The 20,368-nt window shown below is 46.0% G+C and overlaps 1 protein-coding gene across 2 annotated transcripts in view; it reads right to left on the bottom strand.

Moving 5' to 3' along the window:
* LOC116952549 (AMMECR1-like protein) overlaps positions 1-20,368 on the bottom strand; it is a 61,692-nt gene that overhangs the window by 18,172 nt on the left and 23,152 nt on the right. The window lies entirely within an intron of this gene.

Below are 20,368 nucleotides of genomic sequence, written 5' to 3'. Positions count from 1 at the left end.
AGTTTTTACGTCTAAAAAAACCGAGATGGACGTACGCGGCGAGCGATCTGGCAGATGTCGCGGCTTCTGCGTAGAAGCCCGAGACGTTCTAAGCGCGGTGCCGGGGGGGGGTGACTAAGGCAGCTGCGGCGATTCGGGGGATGAGGTCAGCAGCTACAGCCAAATGCGCTCCCTCCGAGCCTCAAATAGCAGCAACAAGAGGCTATTAGCAGCGAGGTTGGCGGACGTTTAAACAGGGCCCTCGCAAACATCATCCCCTCTGTTTCTCTTCAGCCATGACACACGCCTTATTTTCGTGGCGCCTTGAAATATATTTAATATATCTATACGTACACGTGGGTGTGCGCATGTGTGTTCGTGTGTTTGCGATCCCAAGAGCGATTTTATATTTTTGGTAGCAGCGCCGGTGGCAATGGAAAGCGCTCGATGACATCACGACCGACGGCCCTCATCAGCCATCATCAATCCACTGCTGGACAAAGTAGCCGAGGAACAATTTCCAAATTAAATCTTGACTTAAAGCTTTCGTAACTGCAGGAATTCATATTCTTTGGGTCTTTCGGTAAAGTCACATAGATAGGTTTATAGAAAAGAACAAAAAACTACGACGTTTCGATCGCAACACAAGCGTTCGCCATCAGGAAGTTTATTTTTTTTAAATCTTCTGTGAACCTATCTACGTGACTTTACCGAAAGACCCAAAGAATATGAATTTCCAACTTGTTCGCGGCAATGGGGCTCAATTGCCACGTCAGCAGCGACAACGCGCACACTAATTTTGCTAATCCACTGCTGGACATGAGCCACCCCCATGCCGTGTGGGTCGTTTTTCGGGGGAGAGGTGGGGGGGTTCTGATCATACTTCACCACGTTGGTCAGCGTGGGTTGGTGAAAGCGGGGACCAGAGTACATTTTACAGCCGAATGGATTTTGATGCACTTCCTTCCGCTGCCCACAACATGGCCAGAGGCCGACAGCCTATAACACCTGTTTGTGCGTGGTGGTCGCTCGCCCAAGCACTAACCGGGCCTAACCCTGCTTCGCTTCCAAGATCGGACAGAATTGGGCACATTCAAGGTTATTATTTGTGCCCTAAGCTTTCATCAGTAAACAGTCAATAAGGCTACGATCGGGGGCACCAGCAGTGCTTTTGAAAGCCGCTCCAAGATTTCACTCTGGGATGTATTTTAACTTTTTATTTGGTCGCTCAGGACGATGTTGTTTTGATGGTTTAGTGGACAAGCCACTTGTCCACTGAGCCACATCTGTGAAAAAGAGCTTTATAGCTCATCGGATTCGTCCGGGATAATTAAATATTCTGATTAAGCTTGCCCAATGCGAAGCACTTGATGATATGACCGACGGCCGTCATTAGTCATCATCTATCCACTGCCAGACGGATGAAGGCATTCTGTGCCTCTGACGTGTCAGTGACTCGCTGCACCGGCGATCTTCCCCGTTGTGAATGACGAGAGAGATCGTTGGCAAGGTTGACGTGGGCTCAAGTTAGACGAGGCTTAAAATAGGCACGTTTAGAAAAACAGCCACCACTGGAACAGTTTCACGAAATTAGGAAAACTCACTATCAACATTTCAAAACACCACAATGATAAACATATCAGAGGGTGTCATTTCCCTAATTAAGCCATATTCAAAAACATGGCTTAGTTATGGAATAATCCAACTGTTTCACAGGCACATGAAACTGAATTCACCGTCGCCATCCCAACGTGGATAAAAATTCCGTTCGTCTGGATGTGTGTGCCACCGCGGGTATTTTATTTCATAAAAAATGGATGGGCCAATTATTGTCAACTCAATTACAGTCCTCTAATTGGACGACATACTACGCCCAAATAAAAAGCCAGTTGGTAATTACACCAATTATATAACCCACATCTTTACAGTGTCTGAAATTTACGTCCCAAACTGCGGAACTGTTCTCGCCACTGCATTCTGCCCACTGTTGTACAGATCACAAAGGTCAAAGTGACCCCGTTATTCCCTGGGACGCGTTCGTCCAGTTTAGTATTTAAATCGGACTTTGCACTCTCATCTGGGTTGAGGCCTCCCCCTCTATAATTAGAGGTAATAGCGTCCTGCTCGACAGACAGCGCACGGGGCTTTTCAATCGGCCGCGGGGGTACGCCGCCACCACTCCGAGAACAATCGCGTCCGACTCAGGGACCCCCCCCCCCCGGAACACATTTTAGAAAAGCACGTTGCTTCGCTTCGCAGCCAGATGCTTTAAAAAAGAAAAAAGGCGATGGGGAGTCTCTTGTTTTCGTTCGTCGTCGTCGTCCTTTTTAGCATTTTGCTTACAAATAAAATGCCAAGAAATTAGGCGACACGACGCAATCTAAAAACGCAATGGCGCCAATGACAATAAACGCAATGCAGCGCGTGCGCACGTCTTGGTAACACTGGACGGCCACGGCAGCGGTACGGTTCAAACTTTTCCTTTATCTTCGTAGTCGCTTGGCCGTTTGGGCCCTCACCGTTTCCTTCACTGACATCTCCTTTGCACTGCTCTCTCGCTCTCCGCTTCCCACTGTCCTTCGCTGCGTTGTTCAACCGAGATGGCTGTGCACCCCATCCAGTGTCTGATCTGTCAGATCACAGTCTCCCTCTTCCCGGAGCACCTTCCAGTGTTCCTTTCCCCCCAAAGAACGTGAAAAATTCCCCAGGCGGCTTTTTAATTGCGAAGGCAGGCAAGATCTCCCTTCGCAATTCAAGAAAACACGCAGAGCCGTGGCAGCACTGTCAATTTGGGTTTTCTTGTTCTGTGTTCATCACCGTGCTAATGCTCACCGGCACAGCGTGTTCATGATTAAGGCCCCCACAACGCAGGCCGTTTCAGACCAGGGGGAAGGCCTTGTCGATTTAAAATAAATAAAACAGATGACCTCGTGATGAAGCAGCAGTTTACACACTGTCCTGTGAACTCCATGGCTAACATCAGTGGTGGCGCTAGCGACATCTCCATCAGTTGCAGTAGAGACATCTCTACCGGGTCCTGGACCCTCCTCCTACGGACTTCCTTCGCCAACATCCAATTGACCAGCACGGTGAAGTATGATCAACAACTGCCCGAGACCAACATGTCATTCAGCCGCTGGTGGATCGACAAAGGGCTGTTGACTGTCAAACAATCTAAACAATGGGCTCACGTGGCGATGTTGACCATTGTGAACCACCACCGGTCACAACTTAAGTTATCCAGCGATACAACACAATTTGGATTCTATACAATATAAATTGGGCCATATCTCAAGACGCTGCTTCCCACAGTGAGGGAGGCACAGTGGTCGCGTTTGTGTTGAATTCGCCCACTGCTTTGGCTCCTTGTCGCTCACGAGTGTACGGCACGAGACACTTGGGCTTGTGGGGAGCAATAAAAACACAAATCGATGTCACGGTCTATTTTGGGAGAATGTTTATGGATTTCAGATGGGCTTCTGCGACCGTCTGGAACGCTCTTCCTTCCGATATTAGGAAGCAAACGGAGCTATGCACTTTTAAATCAATTCTGTCTTAAAAACTATTTTTTTTAGTTGGTTGTCCTTCCCCCACACCTCCGATTAGCACGGTTGGCTACGTACGTTGCGAAATAAGTTTAACAACGTACATTGCAGGTTCCACGTGAAGGGGTTCTAAAGTGGTGGCTGTCGATTAATTTAATCTGCCAAGTCATCTCCCGCAGATTGGTCAGGTCTGGCTGTCCGCGACCAGTAGAGATTGTGCTGCTGCTGCTGAGAGGGGTGAGACGTTCTTTGGCGGAGAGGCAGCAAAAAACAAGCAACGTCTCCGTCAATCTAAACCGGCCGGAACCGTACCACGCATGGGGGGTCTTGATTGTTCCTTCTTCACGATGATGTGTAATCAATATCACGAGGAATGCTCAACCATGCAGATTACAAGAAATGGACTCTGCGATGGAATGCGACCATACGTGCCTCATATCCACGTGGAAAATGGTTCACCGCGGCACATCATCTTCATCATCCACGATCAATCCACTGCTGAAGGTCTCCCCAAGCTGTCCCAAATTTGTCACGATACCACGATGCAGCAATCCATCTAGCCCTTGGCCACGAATTAATTTCATCGCTCCGTCTATGCGGGCGAACGTGCTCACCGTTGCTGTGCTCCATTCCTTTCGCCACCCCTCTGCTGTTAGTCTCGACCATCGGCCATCATCCTCCTTCCTCGCCTACGTGTGTCCAGCTCAATCCACTGCTGGATGAGGTACCTCCCCGCGTCGTGATAGATATAGGACCGTACTTGACCACGCGGGCGAGTGAGCGCTTGGTGAAGGTGGCGGGAGGGGGTGTTGTGGGGGAAGTGCAGAACAACAATGCATTTTGCTGCACTGTTGATTCTGTGGCGTTGATGAGCAGCTTTATGAGAGATGCTCTTCGCCAAACAGGATGGAATGGCCATCAATTCTATCGTGTTTCTCATAAAAGATTACATTTTTTTTTATTTTACCAGGTAAGGCCCACTGAGCTACATAGCTCTTTTTCCGAAGCGACCTGGCAACAAATGGTAGCTCAACAAAATAGCTCACCATGTGGAAATTTATAGCAACCACATCCTCTTAAATGCATATTTATAAATGTGGAGGGGAAGACCGGGGGTAGGGGGACCCGGAGAAAAATCCACGCGATCACAGGGAGAACATGCAGACTCCAAATATACAGCAGGCATCAGGATCGAACCCACGCCCTCCTCCTGTACACTAGGCGATGTAGTTAACATCCCCGCCACCACGGCACCCCAATAGTTTGTCTTATCCAGCTAATAAGCCGCCAGGTATTTAAATAAGGGTTGTGATTTTTTTTATGCACCACATTCCATCTGATAAATATTCTGAGAGGCTGGGTAGATTACTGTACAGCAGGGATAGGGAACGTTTTCATTTCCGAGCCCCGAATACAGATGACAGAGCACCTTTGGCAGGCCAAAAAGACAAAGATCACCCATACAGCCTTAACAGACTTTTGGGGCAAGCGCTGTTAGCGAGCACCTATGAAAGCCGACACGACACACACCCGGCCACTTTTGTCTCTCTTGTGGCTATGGTTACACATTGCACCAGGTAGTCATTTGAGGCGGAGTTGACATAGGGGAGCCCTCGGACTGGTTCAGATAATCGTTACTGGTGTTGACCGAGCGGGAAACGAACCTGGATCGCCGGGTGCGTAGCACGCCACGTAAACCACTGCACTACCACTCCACACAGACCACCACACATTGACACACACACACATACACACCTCACTTCTGTCCCTGTAATGGGGCCCATGCGGTAACCGAGTGTGCCAAGTGTAGAAAGTGTTGTTAGCCAGGTCGAAATTATACTTCTCGTATCCAATTAGTGTGGCCAAGATGCTCGCAGTGATGAATATCACTTGCAGGTTATTCTGAAGCCAAGGCCTCATGTGGCCACAGGCCGAATTAATGAGATCACAGGTGGTACATTCCCGACGCTGATGTAACACTTTTTCTTTCTCACCTCTCCCATTATAAATGACGTCGCTCCTACGAGTTCAAAGCCCGGAAAGCACGCGTTGTACACAACACATTACTGTGGTTCTTTAAAAAAAAATAAACACTCCACTGGTTTCCTGTTAAATTTAGCTTTGATTTAAAAATGTTTCTTCCCAGTTGTAAAAGGCCCTCGTGGCCTTGTACAAGAACTGCTGACACCTTACACTCCCAGGTCGCACCTTGAGAGATCAGGGAGCGCCGAACTTTTGGTGGTTCCTAGAAGTTCTCTCCAATCAGGAGGAGCGAGGGCCTGGAGTCGCTACGCTCCTGAACTCTGGAACCCTATTCTCTTTTTTAACAAAGTTTTCTGAACACATGCCCAAAGGGTAAAAAACAAACGTAAAATGGTAAGCATTTAAAAACGCACTATCAAAGATGTAAGATAAATAATTAACAGGTTTCTTATCTTACTATTTTTTTTCTCTTACCAGGTGAGGCCCACTGAGCTATGTAGCTCTTTTGCAGAAGGAACCTGGCCACAAATTACGGTTCAACGAAGTGGCTTATAATGCAGAACACATATAGGTGCCAAATACTGTGAACGCACGTTGATTATAAACGTGGAGGGAAAACCCGGAGGACCCCAAGAAAAATCCACGGGACCACGGAGAGAGAGACACGCAAACTCCAAATATACAGGGGGCAGGGTCGGGATTGAACCCACGACCTCCTGTATGCCAGGCAAGGTGGTTAACATCTCGTCATGTTAAAGAGCTTGGGAACAGAGATGGGAAGAGGGAATTCCCACGTGGAGCGGTGCAGTTCCTGCACCTCCGATTAGCACGTTTGGCTATGTAAGGTGCCAAAAGAAGCTCAACATACAGTACTCCCTTGTTATTCGCGAGGGATACGTTCCGGAGATGCTCGTGAATAGAATATTTCTCAGATAATGATACTGGCCTAAGAAAACCTCTATGTTTAATGAATTACTTTAAATAGATGTGTAAATAAACTCTTAAATGCATGAATATATTATCTCTCAGCACTTTCTCTTTGTCGATACAGTCGTGTAGAGTTCCGGATGCGATCCACGGATAGCAAATACCGCGCATCGCAAGTTCATGAAATAATGAGGGAATACTGTACACTGTGGAGGAGACAAAGAGTCCAATCTGGAACATTGCTCACATTAAATCTTTACAAACTAAATTTACAAATGCATTCAAGCAAGCTTATTTTTGAGCTACACTGACTGGCCAATGGTGTATTGAGTAATGAAATTATTATTATCTTCACGTATGTTCATGAGATGGTTACATGACGAGTGCCTGATGGAAGCGAATGCATTTTATTAACCACCAAAAATAACAGTCTTCTATTGTGTCACACTTTGTTCTGAGGATCAATGACTAGTTGTATTTACCGTACCGTCTTAACTAAGATAAAAGATAATTTCAAGAACAGGTTCAATTAAAAAAATCACGATTATAGAACGCTTTCGTCTTTGGGAACTATTTAATAAAGCATTACGAATGCCGACAGGTAGCTCTCTGAGCAAAATTCATTGGCATATTTTAAAATAGTAATTATTGCTCTTGTTTTTTTGTCTCGCACAAATTTTGACCATTTGCCATTTACAATCCATTTGGCCACTAACAACACAACGATATAATTAAAGTTTGGATCCTAATGGATCATCATTATGAGCGCTAACGTCGTTCCCGCCCCCCAACCCTCCCCATTACGGGCGGACAGATGGAAAGAGTTAAACGCATAATTATTTCAAACTTTATTTGGAACGAGTTAAGAACGACACATTTGTTTCCTAAAACAACACCCCCTCCAATGGATAAAAAGGGCCCACAAACGCAACAAAAATCCAGTAGTTTGGGGCCCGTGAATACAGAGGTCCCACAAACTCTACAAGTCCAGCAGTTCGGGGCCAGTGAATACTGAGGGCCCACAAACTCTACAAGTCCAGCAGTTCGGGGCCAGTGAATACAGAGGGCCCACACACGCTACAGTGTGTACTGTACGCCATGTGTGCACCCCCCCCCCTTACCCAACACTATGTGGCGTAAGAGCCAGCGAAATGTTAACGAAGGATAAAGTTCTGCTTTTAAAAAAAGAAACCAGTGCAGTCCATGGAACAACCCGAGTGAACAGTGGAGAGTGTAAATATTCACGGGCTGTGATAATAATCACAGCCACGGCACAAAGGTGTGCGTGTGTGCCCTTGGAAGCTCTGTACGTGTGGTGCTACGCTGGTGTTGTCCTGGGGGGAAAAAAACATCTAACTGAACATTATTTGTTTTCACTGGGATGCAGGTTAAACACATCGTTGGCATGGTAGTGGCTAGGATGTGGTATTCGCCCGATTCTGAAATTAACCAGGGGAGGATGGAGAGCGTCACTACTGACATTCAGATTAGTTTATAACGCGCGTGTGTGCGTGTGTGCGTAATGTCGACCGGAACACATTATGACACAGAACTTTTAACGCCTTCCTCCTCTTAAAAAGGTGACGCTCAATATACTACAGTCCAAAAAAAACTAAACTATTAAAACAATATTATTTTACCAGGTTAGGCAAACGAAGCGATAATAGCTCGTTTGCAGAAGCGACCTCACCACAAACGACAGCTCCGCAATGTGGCTTATGTGGAAATTTATAGCAGCAGCCGAACTTCACGAGGCACACCTACCGGCAGACCCAGGTGTAGGTGGATATGTGAAATGCTTGCATTCTGTGAACTGTAAAAAAATTAAGGTCACGCCACGTGTGACGAAACCGCCGACTGGAGAAAGAAAAAAAACCCAAAACGCGAACCGCTTTAAAACACGAGAGAATGGTTTTCTTTACCGTGCAGGCGGGCAGATGGAATGCGGGATTAACAATGCGTTACTGTACAAAATAAGCTCTGATGAACGAAAATTACAAAATTTCACAATGCATAAATCCTGGACTGCGTGTGGGACGGTTTAGTTTGCCAGGACGGTTTAGTTTGCCAGGACGGATGTTTTTTTGCAAAACGTTCCAATTCTGTAAAGCCGGGGGATAAAACAATGTATCTCGCTACCCACTGCGATTTAACGATATCGGTGCGATTCATGATCGCGATTTTTTATCGTAGGAGCGATTAGTTGTGCAACTTTTGTCGTAATTGATAACGCCTCTTGTGGCTGTAAGGGAGTCACATGAACGCATCATGTATGACAGATAAAAAACTCGCGACAATTGACCCTCACACGCACGCTATTTGATGTATTACCGCGAGATCAAGAATCTATTTTAACCGATGAATCGATGCAGCATCCCACCCCTACCGTGTACAGCATCAACTGAAACAATCTCCACTTGCAAACTTAAACAATCCACCTAATTTAGAATTACAGGGCGCGTTCAAAATACTGTATTGATTTAATAAAAATATCAATCATTAAACACAACACTCTACATGCTCATGCGCTGCACATGGCAAAAAACGTCGGACATTATCCAGAACAATACACAGCATGCACCGACAACCATACAGCACGCCGCAAATTCTTTGCACACATTCCCTGGCCCGAATCGGGAATTGCTTATGTAATTGGACAGGTCCGACGGACATCAATACAGACGAACAAAAACCCTACACGGTAGGTTCTACATTAAAGCTGCTTCAGCACTGTTCGTCACACGACAGTCATCCACTGGCCACGCTTCTGTAAAATGCTGACACGCCAGCGCTCGCTCAATGAAGCAGTGTTGGCAAAGGCAAACACATGGCCCCGTTTTTGCCCGTAAACAATTTTTGAAAGTTTCTAACATCTGGGTAAGGGGCGAGGTAGGAAAATATTTAGCCCGATTTAAATGCCCTCGGCGAAATTTATTTGGCAGAGCGAATGAAAAGGGTCCATCAAAGTGGCGTCCGCACCGCACTAACGCGTTGTAATAAAACGTACGGACAATAGACGGCATGCAGTACTACAATGTCGCATATTCAACCGTCACATAGCCTCCCTGACAAATTAACCGCTGACACCCAGTGCAATATTTGCGCGTTGGGTGTAACTGTCATTTTCCATCGACGTTAACACATAGCCACCTAAGACTCTACGCGAGTCCCCGGCGAGTCGGATATATGCGTGACGTTGTACCGAATCTGGTTGTCCCCCTCAACTGCCTTCAAGGGCTGGTGCCGCCAAGGTGCAATTGTTTTTTACTTGCATGCTCCACACAATGGACTTGTCCACCTTTACAGGGGCCTCAATGAAGCCACGTAAAAAAAAATGTGGTGGGGAAGGACCTCACCAACTTATTGACCAAGCGGAGGCTTTTCACAGGCAAGGTGCAGTCCTGCAAATGCTTTGCTCACGCCACTGTCGGGTAGAAGGGCCTCCCCACGAGACAGCCCCCCACGAGAGGGTATCTGGCCTCCTCTACCAAGCATCTCATCTCAGCAGAGGTGGCAACACCCACACCTCCCCCCCCCACCACAGGCAACCTGGCTGGTTCACTCACTACGGTATAACCAATTATACTACGGTATGCAGAGGTGGTGGGGGGGGGGGGATTAAAAAAAACCTGCCAATTGTTTCCGAGTGCCGCGCCGGGAGATAAAATCGAACCACCAATCTCTGGATTGCGAGTCCAGCGTGTAAAAGCATCACAACACAGCAGCAATAAATAAATAATGGGGGCCCTCGTTCAATCACATCGGTTTTCACGTGGTCTGGCAGAGGTGCACTCCTCACGGGAGAGAGTTGGACTCCAGGCCAGGTCCACTGGGTTGGGAGGGCAAACGGCGTCTCCTCCTCCTTCCTCTCCTCGCAAATACTCATCCAGCTGTGTTTTTTTAACCAAGTGTGACTGTGCCAGTACTGCATAAGAGCTATGACCCCCCCCCCCACCACATATACACACGTCAAAAAAATACTGTACTGTAGAGACTCGCGGCGCACGCGTGACATCATTCATTATTATTCAAGCTGAAAGGAATGTCAAGCAGTGCCATTTCGAGGCCGAGATATGCCACAACTGCGAGACCTTTATACACGATTAGGCTCTAGCGTTTGGTTCTGTTCACACCGGTCCAAGGAAGCAAAATGCATTTGGTTCAATTCACGCAAAAGTTCTGGAGAGGATAACAAATCTACAGGTATTTGTCAATCCACTGCTCGCTGAAGGCCTCTACCACCGTGTTGATTATACTTCACCGCGCTGGTCGGTGCTTGCCGATAAAAGGGGGGGGATCTAGGACTGGTTCAGACATGGGCAGCAATCAAATTCATTTTTTCATGGTTCGTAACGCAATGCGCCAACTAATCGCTGCGCCTCTGCTACAGACGATGTGGTCTGGCAAAATGAGTTCATGACCACTTGGCGATGCAGGCCATGCTTCCACTTCGCCTGCGAGATTTATCTTTTTATTACAGAGGAGTGATATAACATGTGCCTTGTGTGCGAGCTCAATGCTGGCCAGCATCAGCCAAAAAATATATAAAACACTAAAATCAAGCAGGATAATTACTCTACATGTGTTATGCTTGTTCATCAGCAACGCCTCAAAGTTTCACGATTTTATTCAGGAGGGTCCCATCAAGTTCAGTCGCGGGTGGGGGGGGGGCATTGTGTAATTTTCAGGTAATTTTACAGCATGAGATTGTTTGGCCAATAGCAGGTAAATTGTATGTTTTTTTTGTCATACCATCGCTCCACCCTGTCGCCCAAATGACCGCAAGAAATTCAGAAAAAGCCATTGTCACGTCAATGCTATTGTTACTGTGTGGTGATGTAAGAGTACACGTGCTCGTGTAGTCTACTGCACACAATGATTGAGTATTACCGCCTCGTACCAGATCGATGCAGGGTTGGGGTTTACGATGCAGACTCATCCATTATTGTAAACCATCCTCATGGGTGCCAGTGACTCAAGAGGTCAGAGATTTGGAGTTGGCATCGTTGAGATCCTGGGCTTAAATTCAAACAGCCACCTAATCAAGTTCATTTTATTTTGTTTAACAAGGCCAAAACTCAAAGAGACCAAGATGGACCTTTATCTGTAAGAGTGACCTGGGTAACCATAGTCATGAAAGTAAAAACATAAAAACAATACAGATAATTAAACCTGGGTTCAAGAATTTCGAATAGATGGTCTCGGCCCAGTGACCAACAACTCCTAAAAAAATATCACATTTAATTTGGTTATGCACATAATTTACCTAAATTCCAGCGATGAGCCTTCAAAATATAAATTTGACTGCCGTTCAATATTATTCTCAGTGGCATAATGGGTGGGAAAGTGCTGCCCCCTACTATGTGATCCAAAGGTCACTTGAAGGGATCTCAGCAGGTAGCTGTGATATCTGCTTCCTAACCCAAAAACCTCTATTCTGGATATCTGCTTCCATTGGACATAGCCTAACATTCAAGGCCACATTATTCTGCGAGATTTTAATAGATGATTTGTCTCACACGATGCCAACAGAACAATCTATATACAATTTTACGGGAAGAGATTTAAAAGAATAATAATTTCTGAATAAATTAATGGATTATATAACAATTAATTGAATGGTGATGGGGTCAAATATTATTCCTATAGTGCAAGAGCATCTTCATTGTTTACCACAGAGTGCACAATTGCAAGAGCAATTTTAACGCTAATCGGCCAGGTGGCTCAGCGGTAAGGCACAAGTTCAAATCCTGGTTGGGAGTTGACTTGGCCTGATCCCTGATAAAATGAGGACCGCCACTTTGTAGGAGAGTCAACGGTGACTGTCCTGTGCAGATAACCAGCTCCGTCACAGAAATGTGGAATTTACAGCACTAGCTTAACTGGGCTGTCAAACGGGAAATTGCCGAACTTTGAAATGAAACATGCGTGTAAATATACATCCATACATACAGTGTATACGCTACACTAGACACTGCAATATAAGTATATCCATGCTGAGGGTATACTGCTATATGTAACAATGTATAAGGATATGCCTGCGTGCGTGCATATGGCAATTGTACAGTAGTGAATTTACAACAATGCAGGAAATGTAGCACGTAACGGGGTCCGGCTATGAACTGGGCTCCACTATGCTTTCCCGTGCAAAGAACAATCAGAAACTATGAAAAGCCCAAATGAGGCTTAAGTTAAATTGTGTGATGTTCTGGCTCTGCCTTCCCATGTGGTAGTTCTGTTACCATGGAAATGTCTACACAACATGGTGTATATTGCGAGCCAGTCTCAAACAAAGGAATGAATGAAACAAATTTCATTATACGTTTTTTTTTGTAACCAAGCTGCTTTTGTATGCCAAGAAGATATCGTTTCTCTAACAATGGAGAGTTAAATAAAAAAATATATATACAAAATTTATCCTGAAGTTGAGTCGGGATAGGATTTTTTTTTATCAAAGCTAAACTGTCGTGTTTAATTGAACATCCGTGAAACGCTTTACAAGCGTCGGCGTCTCTTGTTTGCACGGTCCCTAAGGCAGGCAAGTGCATGCACTCGTATATTTAAAATACTCAATTCCCCGTTGTGCCCGGGGTCGAACTCAATTGCAACGTACAAAGCACGTAGTAGCCTCCAGGTTACACAAAGGCCAATACAAGCGTGCGCATACACAAACCCCACACAATAAAAAAAACAGTGGTAGAAATATACGTATGCGTGCCTCTAGATTCTACGGACGGACAAACCGTGAAACTGATCCATGCACAGTTCAAGCGTGCCTTTCTGGTGCTCCGATATCTGCTACTGCGATTATGTGTACCTCCAGCCGATCTGCTGCGGACACTAGTTCCCTTTGGCAAAGTTTTATTTTCCCCGTGAATATGTCACCTGGAATAGGCGGTCAATGAATCCTATTGTGCAGGTTTTATTTTTACAGATACGACTAATCAAGTAGAGGTGGCACTAAATATATTGTTTTCCACGTTTAACCAGCGGTAATCGCACAGATAACACAAAGGGTTATCATCGTTATCAAAAGTGTGGTCAGGGTATCACGGAAGAGGCCACACAGTCAGTCTGGCTCTTTAAAAAAGATGACTTTAAAAGGGAACACGACGCACTGAAACACAACACAGAAATTACACAACACTGCTGCGTGATTAACCAGACTCCCCCCGATGCAACACGAAATGCGGAAATCTATAAAACACATTCCTGTGGAGGGAGCTGGTAGGAACGTTTGTGAGGGCGGGCACAAGCCGGCGTGAGTAGGTTAAATGTTGAGTTTTATAAGGGCACCACGGGGTGACCAGCCCCTCCCCACCCAGCCCCACCCCTCCCATTTTTGGATGCACGACGGACAGACACAATAATCCCCTGTGGGCTGGTGTAGTAACCAGGAGGTTCCTACCAGTATTATCGGTGTGGCTGCTTTAATTGGTCAAGGCATAAAGCACGGCTTTAGTCGCTAGGTATAACTCGGCACTGCTATAAAATAAACACTCGAACCAGACGCCGTTGTCTTAAAACGCCTCGCTCGGGGAGACAAAGAGCTGAACCTCCCGGCCGTGGCCTTTTTATTCACTTAATTACAACTAGCAGCCCTTTGCTTAAGCAAGGAGCTCATCAATTCACTAAATTAACACTCGGGTGAAGAGAATATAAATAAGTAATGCACGGTCCTTTGTCAATCCACCGCCGTGCAGGTCGTGGTTGTTGTCTGGCCATACTTCACCATGCTGGTCATTGTGGGTCGGTGAAGACGGGGGTGGGATAGAATTAGTTTAGACATGATGCACAACCGACGATGTTAGTCACGGCCTGGAATTAAACTCGGCTCATCGGGTTCACAGCTCGATGAACTAATACTTGCGCTATTAATACATTGATACTTGCATTTCCTTTGTGCAGTTCGCCTTTTTGGCGTTCTCTGCTCGACTAACACTGGTGGAGACAAGGCCGTCTCTGGTGGAGGCCATTCAGTTTCCAAGATAATGCATACATTATAATAACCAGAGGATGTTTGTTTGCATTTTTTGCTGAAAGTATGTGTGGTTAATGCAGACTTGATGCTATTGCAATAGGTATCAATTTGCTGTTTGAACGTCTTAATATACGGAATGGATGAAGTCCATTCTTATTTTCTCATCATTTTGATACTGGCAAAAAGGTCCCATAGATACCACCTGCACCACCACTCCACCGCCCAAATAATTATAATCGTGGTGATGACTGAATGATGAGTTCATTCTTAGCCTCACACATCACCTGCGATTAAAACAAAACTATAGTTCAAACACACGGCTCCGAGGAATATAATGGAATATAATTCATCAAGACAGAGGGGCTCAAAGAACGGAGATGCACACATTCCTGTGTTAGGACGAACGCATGTCCGCACATACATCCTTGTACGCTTACTCGCAAGCAATCTTCAGCACATACCTGCACTGTGTATCAGCACCACCCATTAGTCGGTGTATAAACACATGCATGTACCTTAGATATACACACACACTACACGTGTATGCATACAATCAGCAAGGGCACGTAAAAATAAACGTTTAATATTTACTAAAGACACTCCAATTTACAAAAATATATACTTCAAGTTAACCGACAAGTATTTGCAAGATAACACACACACAAGTTAGAAACTACACACAATAACAGCACACTATTCACAAGACAGTGCAACACAAGTACAGTGTATGCATATACGAAATACACACAAAGACAACATTCAATCTTCTTTGGTTCTTTCGGTAAAGTCACGTAGAATGAGAATAAAATAACTAACACAGCGCTGTCCTACCAGACAGTCTCGTCCCTTCACCTGATGTAGGCCGCTTGTGTTGTGGCCGAAACGTCGTGAGAATATTATTGTGTTATTTTATCAATTTATTATTTTATTCTCATTCTACGTGACTTTACCGAAAGAACCAAAGAAGATGAATCCTTGCAGTCACGAAAGCTTTAAATCGAAAAATTACAACATTCAATATTAGGACGGAAGTCAAAATTGTATTCATGTGCCTGTTAAACTTAAAGCTGCTACGAGTTTAAAAGACGATTCCTCAACATGTACTAGTTTCACCTTCTTTGGTTCTTTCGGTAAAGTCACGTAGAATGAGAATAAAATAATAAATTAATAAAATAACAATAAAATTCTCACGACGTTTCGGCCACAACACAAGTGGCCTTCGAAGATGTTGTGGCCGAAACGTCGTGGGAATTTTATTGTGTTATTTTATTTTATTAATTTATTATTTTATTCTGATTCTACGTGACTTTACCGAAAGAACCAAAGAAGATGAATCCTTGCAGTCACGAAAGCTTTAAATCGAAATGTACTAGTTTGCTCGACGAAATTAGAAGCTGCATTACAGTACTTAAAGCAACGAGTATCAGAGGCATAGAAGTCGAGAAGAGTAGGGGGGTACCCTGAGTGAGCCGGGGAGGGAGTACGTGAGTAGGTGACTGATAGGGTAGGTCAGTAGGTAAGCCGGTTGGTGAGTTAATTAATGATTGTGTATGTGAGTAGGTGAGTTGGTGAGTAAATGAATGATTGGGTAGGTGAGTAGGTAAGCGAGTTGGTGAGTAAATGAATGATTGGGTAGGTGAGTAGGTAAGCGAGTTGGTGAGTAAATTAATGATTGGGTAGGTGAGTAGGTGAGATGGTGAGTGATTGGGTAGGTGAGGTAGTAGGCGAATAATTGGGTAGGTGAGTAAGTAGGTGAATTATTGAATATGCGAATAGGCAAGTGTGCAGTTGAGTTAGTAGGGAAATGATTGGGTAGGTGAATTGGTAAGGGAGTATGAATGATTAGGTAGGTGAGTAGGTAGGTGAGTAGGTGAGTGACTAGGTGAGGTGGGAGGTGAGTAGTAGGGTGCCACTCAATACACATCGAGTCAGAGTATTAGGGACAGACTTGGAGGCGGAGAGGATCGGAGAGCCCTGTGAGTAGGGCGAGTATTCTCAGCTGTTGACTTCTATGCCACAAGTCACACATTGAGAGGATTGTGATCCCAGAAAGCGGATAGCGGCACCCGAATATATTTCCTATAGACACACACGGGTCAAAACAACGAGCATGCAACTAGATAGGGTAGCGAGTGCTATGCATATAAGACGTGTGTATTTGTATAATGTTTTACACATACAGAGTAACCGTATACACATTAGAAACGTGTAAACCGTGCGGAACTTTTATTAAACCACTGTCGAGGGCTTCTTCATGCCATTGTGGGTCAATGGGGTTATTTTACCACACTTCACCACACTGGTGAGCGTGGACTGAAGGCGAGTATTGTATACATATACAACATACACAAACACAGAGAGTTACAGACGCACACAACAAGACACGAGAACACACAAACACAGTACGAAGGTACACAACCGTGTGTTTGTGCGTCGTATGTACCACAATACAGAGTACATTTCACAATCCATTGCCTGCGATAAATGACCTCTCAAAATGAAAACATTCAATCGTGGAATTGGTCAAACATTCCATCCATATAGGGAACTCTCGCGACTCCCGCATTACTCCTGTTAATCGAGTCAACGTGGCAAGTATTGGGAAAGCTTTGTCCCACCGACACAAAGAAGATTGATGCGACGGATATGTACAAACATTTAAAATTAAGCGAACACGTAAGGTATATTGGTGACTCGCCAAAAAATAAATACAGCCGGTGCGCGGCTGCCGAACGGAAATGCTACAGAGAACATCGGCGCATAAACAAGACGTGCACACACTTCCGTGGACAATTACCGTGTGCATGTGCGGGTTAAACGGTACCGTGAATGGGTACGAATCCGGGGAAAACGGAGTTCGATTCACGCTCACGGCCAACATCAAGTGACGGATATCGTGAACCGGTCCATGGGCCCGGACCCCCTTTTAAACGAGTCCCCTGGTGCTCTGTGTCTAGACACCAGCATTCGGGAGACAAAGGCGGACGGGGCCTTTTGTGGATTTTGGCCACAACATCCAAACGTGTAGCGCCGTCCCGGCCTTAATAGGTGCTCGCTAACAGGAGCCGCCTCAACGGTCTACGATATATGCATACACGGAGGCTTTGTGTGTGTGTAAATAATATCAAGTACGACTGCACATCTGCTTAAAAGGGAACACAACCTACAGCATTTACAAACCGCGCAACGCCACGTGAGTCGCGGCACTCACTGTACGTACAGTAACACACTGTACACGAGCACGTTCAGCGCAACAATGCGGTGCGCCGTCTGCGTTCAAGTTTACTTTGGTAACAAAAATCGATATATGCAGTACACGAAAATGCGTATACTACTCTACGAGCAATATTAACGGCCCCGGCGTTTATCCAGAGGGGCCCTTTATTTGAGTCGCTTTGCAATGGGTTCTGCTTTACACTGGGGGATGTTGGCCAATTGTGTTAACGTGACCGAAGTGTTTCGCTTTTTTGTGTGAAGGCGAAGGGGGGGGGACAAAAAAGAGATCCCGAATAAAACCCACCACGCGTGTGACGGGGGGGTAACACTCAAAGCTTCGCACAGATGGATTCAAGAATCCATTGCTGAACTACCATCGCCTGGCCGCTTCGCAGCCCCCTATATATGTAGACAAAAGGAACAAAGAAGCCTTGTTTAGCAGTGCACAGTTACGTTGCAAGTGGGTGCAGGAGTGGCTGTCCGTTCTACAGCACGACACATGCAGTATACACGAACATATGTACCCTGCGTGTCACTGGATACGAGGTGCATCGTGCGCGTTTACACATTGTTACACGTGCTTTTACAGTGCGCACACGTGCCATCTCCGTGTACATGTGTGTAGACACACAGCGCAGAGTCTGCACAAATTATATAGCATGTTGTCTTATTGTTGTATATACAGTACACACAGTTGGCAGACTAAAAATCGGCAGTACACACAACACAAGTAGCAGTACACACAACACCAGCGGCAGTACACACAACACCAGTAGCAGTACACACAACACCAGTGGCAGTACACACAACACCAGTGGCAGTACACACAACACCAGCGGCAGTACACACAACACAAAGCGGCAGTACACACAACACCAGCGGCAGTACACACAACACCAGCGGCAGTACACACAACACCAGCGGCAGTACACACAACACCAGTGGCAGTACACACAACACAAGTAGCAGCACACACAATACCAGTGGCAGTACACACAACACCAGCGGCAGTACACACAACACCAGTGGCAGTACACACAACACAAGTAGCAGTACACACAACACCAGCGGCAGTACACACAACACCAGCGGCAGTACACACAACACCAGTAGCAGTACACACAACACAAGTAGCAGTACACACAACACAAGCGGCAGTACACACAACACCAGCGGCAGTACACACAACACCAGCGGCAGTACACACAACACCAGTAGCAGTACACACAACACCAGTGGCAGTACACACAACACAAGCAGCAGTACACACAACACAAGCGGCAGTACACACAACACCAGTACACGCAACACAAGCGGCAGTACACACAACACCAGCGGCAGTACACACAACACCAGTGGCAGTACACACAACACCAGTACACACAACACCAGCGGCAGTACACACAACACCAGTACACACAACACCAGCGGCAGTACACAACACCAGTAGCAGTACACACAACACCAGTAGCAGTACACACAACACCAGTAGCAGTACACACAACACAAGCGGCAGTACACACAACACAAGCGGCAGTACACACAACACCAGTAGCAGTACACACAACACCAGTAGCAGTATACACAACACAAGTAGCAGTACACACAACACAAGTAGCAGTACACACAACACCAGCGGCAGTACACACAACACAAGCGGCAGTACACATAACACAAGTAGCAGTACACACAACACCAGTGGCAGTACACACAACACCAGTGGCAGTACACACAACACCAGTGGCAGTACACACAACACCAGTACACACAACACCAGCGGCAGTACACACAATACCAGTGGCAGTACACACAACACCAGTACACACAACACCAGCGGCAGTACACACAACACAAGCGGCAGTACACACAACACCAGTGGCAGTACACACAACACAAGTAGCAGTACACACAACACAAGTAGCAGTACACACAACACCAGCGGCATTACACACAACACAAGTAGCAGTACACAGAGTGGCGCAAGATTATCGTCCTAACACGGTACACAGACGACACACGTATACACACAAGGGCATGGATGTAAGTACACGCCACAGTTACTCGCGTTAAACACACAGGTACACACACACACTGGAATGTGAGAGTACGCATAGTACTGTAACACACACCGGGGAAAGCACTAGGAACCACACACAGTGAGTGACTAAGTCATCGTAAAGTACTTGTGGGGGATTGACACACACACAACAAAACGTACACACATCACACAGACTCAGTGACTTGGCAAGGGAGTGATCGAGTGAGTTCGTGACTTTATCAATAATGATTTAAGTCCGCCCAAGTCTAAAGCCACACAAAACTACAACAACAAAGCGAGTGAGCATATCACCGAGCGGTTATTTCGTGGGTCGATGATCAATGAGCGAGCCGAGTTCACGTACTCGGGAGGGTCACACGAAAGGCAAAGAGTATACACAGCCACACGGTACACACACAGGCACAAAGCACAACCACAAAGTACAGAACACTGGGCGAGTGGGCTGATCAATTGCGAGTAGTGAATGGTTGAGTAGGCGATGTGATGGGACTGTATCGAGTCGAGTCCACCGCACCCGCTCGCACAAAGCACACATATATCCAAGTACACATATCTAAGTACACAACATATACCGTGTCGGTGGCTCAAGTGATCGAGAGGTCATAGTGCGAGCGGTTTCGTTGATCGAGCGAGCGAATCGGTGGTTAAGTGAAGCGAGTTGCTTTATTATCGATCGTT

The sequence above is a fragment of the Petromyzon marinus genome, chromosome 47 (assembly GCF_048934315.1).
Source record: "Petromyzon marinus isolate PM22_M1 ecotype Great Lakes invasive population chromosome 47, UKy_Petmar_22M1.pri1.0, whole genome shotgun sequence".
Classification (NCBI taxonomy): Eukaryota; Metazoa; Chordata; class Hyperoartia; order Petromyzontiformes; family Petromyzontidae; genus Petromyzon; species Petromyzon marinus.
This window is presented reverse-complemented; position numbering and strand designations above follow the sequence as displayed.